Consider the following 4,581-nt stretch of genomic DNA (forward strand, 5'->3'; position numbering starts at 1 on the left):
CAAAAAAAAAAATTTTAAATAGCCTGGTGTGGTGGTGTCTGACTGTAGTACTAACTACTCAGGAGGCTGAGGTGCTGAGTTCAAAGTTACAGTGAGCTAGGATCACACCAGTGCATTCCAGCCTGAGCGACAGATGGAGACCCTGTCTCTTAAAAAATTAAAATAAATCAGGAGTGATGGCTCATGTCTGTAATCCCAGTACTTTGGGAGGCTAAGGCAGGTGGATCACTTGAGGTCAGGAGTTTGAGAACAGCCTGGCCAACACAGTGAAACCCTGTCTCTACCGAAAATACAAAAATTAGCTGGGCGTGGTGGCTGGCGTCTGTAATCCCAGCTACTTGGGAGGCTGAGGCAAGAGAATCGCTTGAACCTGAGAGGCAGAGGTTGCAGTGAACCGAGATTGCATCACTGCATTCCAGCCTGGGCAATGGAGTGAGACCCTGTCTCAAAAAAAAAAAAAAGAAAGAAAAAAAAAAGAAGGGATCAGCTTGAGCCAGGAGGAATTCAAAAAGAGGAGTGAAGCAGCTCTGGAGCTGCTCCCAGTAGAAGGCATGGGGTGATGTGTACAAAACCCAGAGTTAGAAATGAGCTGAGGGGCCGGGCATGGTAGCTCATACCTGTAATCCCAACACTTTGGGAGGCCAAGGCAGGCAGATCACTTGAGGTCAGGAGTTTGAGACCAGCCTGGCCAACATGGCAAAACCTCATCTCTACTAAAAAATACAAAAATTAGCTGGGAGTAGTGGCAGGCACCTGTAGTCCCAGCTACTCCAGAGGCTGAGGCACAGGAATCACTTGAACCTGGGAGGTGGAGGTTGTGGTGAACTGAGATTGCACCACTGCACTCCAGTCTGGGTAACAAAGCAAGACTCTGTCTCAGAAAAAAAAAAAAAAAAAGGAAAACATTGGCTGTAAAGCAACAGTGAGTTTCAATTAAATGGGCGATAGGTGGGGTGGGGTGGGACCTGGGTGTGTGGAAGGGAGTGGCCAGGAAAAGAGCTGGGTAGGGCCAGAGCATTCAAGGCTAGGATGAGCCCCAGATCCACCTCTCCTTCATCTACCTCTTCAAGTGTGGCTTTCAACCTTAGGGTATCCTCTGTACCTGGGGTACCTCCACCAGGCCCCTAAGTGAGGGGAAACAGTTGTTCAACATTGCTTCACTCTAAATGGAGGAGCCAGCAGCTTGAGAGCCTCAGGGCCACCAGGAGGCTGCTACATGGAGGTCCCACCACCGGAAGCCTACTGATTGGTCTCATGACAGACTGTTCCTGCCATGTTCCACTCCTGCCCTCTCAGGCCCATCGTTCTGACCTGTGGGTACCCGGAGAGCTGCCTTGAGGCCACCTCATAAGGAGGCATGTCAAACACAGATCCAAGCCTTAAAAAGCCTTGGAAAGGCATCTTTACCGAAGGTCCCTGGAGGAAGCAGCAAAGGGGAATGGTAGCACACAAGACCCCACACCCAGCCAGGTGCAGTGGCTCATATCTGTAATCATAACACTTTGGGAGACCTGCCTTCACACAAGGCAGGTGAATCATGAAGTCAGGAGATCGAGACCATCCTGTCCAACATGGGGAAACCCCATCTCTACTAAAAATACAAAAATTAGCTGGGCGTGGTGGCGGGTGCCTGTAGTCCCAGCTACCTGGGAGGCTGAGGCAGGAGAATTGCTAGAACCCAGGAGGCAGAGACTGCAGTGAGCCAAGATTGCACTACTGTACTTCAGCCTGGGGACAGAGTGAGACTCCATCTCACAAAAAAAAAAAAGACCCCACACCCTCCACCAAATCCTCTTCCCCTCTGAGAACCACCCCTCAGCTACTCCTTTGCAGCTCCTCATTCTCTGCCATTTTTTCTCATTTCTCCTCCCCATCACTTCTCCTCCAGTCCTTGTGCCCTCCTCCCAGGTCTGTTTTTCTTATGTAGAACAATCTAGCCTGCCCTTGGCTGCTGGTGCACCACGCAGAACCTGTAAGCCAAGAACTACCCCTGGCTAACAGTCTTCCTTTTAGAAGGCAGAGCAGGGAGGGGAAGGACTGTATAACTTATGCAATACTTTTATTTTAGCCCTGCTTAGTCCTAGGCTGCTGGGCAATAGGGTCATTCAGAGAGGGGCATTGGAGGAGTTAAACACCATGGTAATGTCACAGGTATGCTTGCAGCTGGCTGAAGAAGTGGGAAAACCAGTCCCAACCCACCGTGGGAGGCCATTCAAAGTGTCCTTGTTGGAGAGGCAGACCATTTGGACAGAAGGAACTTTGACTTGAGACCACAGTGAGACCGATGTATGTTAGAAGACAGAGGCTGGTTTTTATTCCCTGTACGGTGCCCCACCGTGCCAAGCAGGACATATAGGATCCACCTTGCATCTAGCTTCGAGTCTGAGACTAGTCTTCTCAACTGCCTGGGATGGGGGCTAGGGGAGAGTGAGAGCAAGGGCAGGGGACAGGGCCTCTGCTCATAGACCACCTGAGCCCCTGTAGAGAGTCACAGGTGACTGTCCCAGCTGACCTCCAAGAGCTGTGACCCTTTGCTTACTCTTCCAGGAGTCGAAATTGTGACCCACAGGTAAATTCCTGTCCAAGCTTCCCTTTGTGAGGCCAAATAGCATGGAAGGTGCAGACTCCAGAGCCAGACCATCTGGGTATGTGTCCTGGCTCTACCATTTACTAGCTCTGTTATGCTGGGCAAGTCATTTATTTATTTTTAGTTTTTTCTTTCTTTTTTTTTTTTTTCTTGAGATGGAGTCTTGCTCTGTCACCAGGCTGGAGTGCAGTTGTACGATCTCGGCTCACTGAAACCTCTGCCTCCTGGGTTCAAGCGATTCCCCTGCCTCAGTCTCCCGAGTAGCTGGGACCACAGGTGCGTGCCACCACGCCTGACTAATTTTTTGTATTTTAATAGAGACGGGGTTTCACCGTGTTGGCCAGGATGGTCTCTATCTTCTGACCTCGTGGTTTGCCAGCCTCGGCCTCCCAAAGTGCTGAGATTATAGGCATGAGCCACCACGCCCGGCCTATTTTTTATTTTTACTTTTTTGAGACGGAGTTGTGCTCTTGTTGTCCAGGCTGGAGTGCAATAGCGCAATCTCAGGTCACTACAAAACTCTACTTCCTGAATTCAAGCAATTCTCCTGCCTCAGCCTCCCGAGTAGCTGGGATTACAGCCACATGCCACCATGCCCAGCTAATTTTTATATTTTAGTAGAGATGGGGGTTTCATCATGTTGATCAGGATGGTCTCGAACTCCTGACCTCAGGTGATCTGCCCGCCTTGGCCTCTCAAAGTGCTGGGATTACAGGCGGGAGCCACCACATCCGGCCTGAGCAAGTTATTTCACCTCTTTGTGCCTCAGCTTCATTATTATTCCCATAACATTATTTATTTGGGTTCCACCCTGGGATGGTGAACCTTAGGTGTAGGCCAGGCAGTGACCTGGACAGAGGGTAGGGCCAGGGTCTAGGCTGGAGTGGGAGCTAGGAATCAACAAGGTCTAGGGACACCGGGAAGGCTACTTAGAAAAGATGCGGAGCCTGGGGAATGGTCAACCCCAAAGTGGCTTGAGCTCGAGTGGGTGGGTGGGCTTCGTGAAAGAAAGAGTGGGAAGAGGGGAGGAGTTCTGGGAACTCCAAGATTAGGGAGCTGAGGAGAAGGAGCCAGAGATGTGGAGGGCAGGAGCCCAGGGGTCTCTGAATGATGGTGGTATGAGGGGAGAGTGGAGTTGGGTGAGTGAGAGGCTTGAGGGAAGGAAGTGGGGATAGTAAGAAGAGAAGAGGGAGGACGATTCCAAGAAAGTCCAGGCCCAGGGATGGAGCTTCCAGGACAAAGTTGTTGCTGAGAGTTGGCTGGTGGCAGTTGGGGGCAGAGAATTGGGATGGGGTAAGGGTGGGGAGGTAGGAGCAAGGATTGGGAAGCTAGAAAGTCGGGAATCAGTGACTGTCTTGGGGAAATTTCCATTCCAAACAGGAAAAGCCCAGGAGCATTTGATCTGTCCTAGCAATGGACACAGCTGGCTTCTTCCTCCCTCATTCATTTGTTCAATGAATATTGACTCTGTGTTTCTGAGATGAGCTCAGGTCCCGGCTCTAATCTTGGGAAAGAATCCAAGGGGTTTGGGATGCAGACAAGGAAACAGTTCATCCACCAAACAATCCTTACTGGGCACCTCCTATATGCCAAGCATCATGCTGGGCCCTCATGGAGCTCCTAGTCTGATGGAGGAGACAGGTAATAATGAAACACATACATACCTGGATCATTACAGCTGGGGAGGAGAGTGCAGATCATAAAGAGGACCCATGCGAGGAAGGTATCACTAGGGAGATGATGAGCTCCTGGAATGGTCCATGGCCAAGAAATGCTAAATACCAGAGGGGCCCTGTCCTAGCTGAGGGGCAGAAAGGGTTTCTAAGTGAGCCCCAGAACCTCCGAAGACCTCAGAAGGCATTAGCTCACTGCAGAAGGGCTGCAACAGAGTCTGTGACTTTGACCAAGCACCTTCACTCCTCTGAGCCTCTGTTTCCTTACCTGTAAAATACTAGACCTTCCTAAGCCACCAGGGGTACCAAGGGATAGAAAAA

Source organism: Piliocolobus tephrosceles, chromosome 13 (assembly GCF_002776525.5).
Source record: "Piliocolobus tephrosceles isolate RC106 chromosome 13, ASM277652v3, whole genome shotgun sequence".
Classification (NCBI taxonomy): domain Eukaryota; kingdom Metazoa; phylum Chordata; class Mammalia; order Primates; family Cercopithecidae; genus Piliocolobus; species Piliocolobus tephrosceles.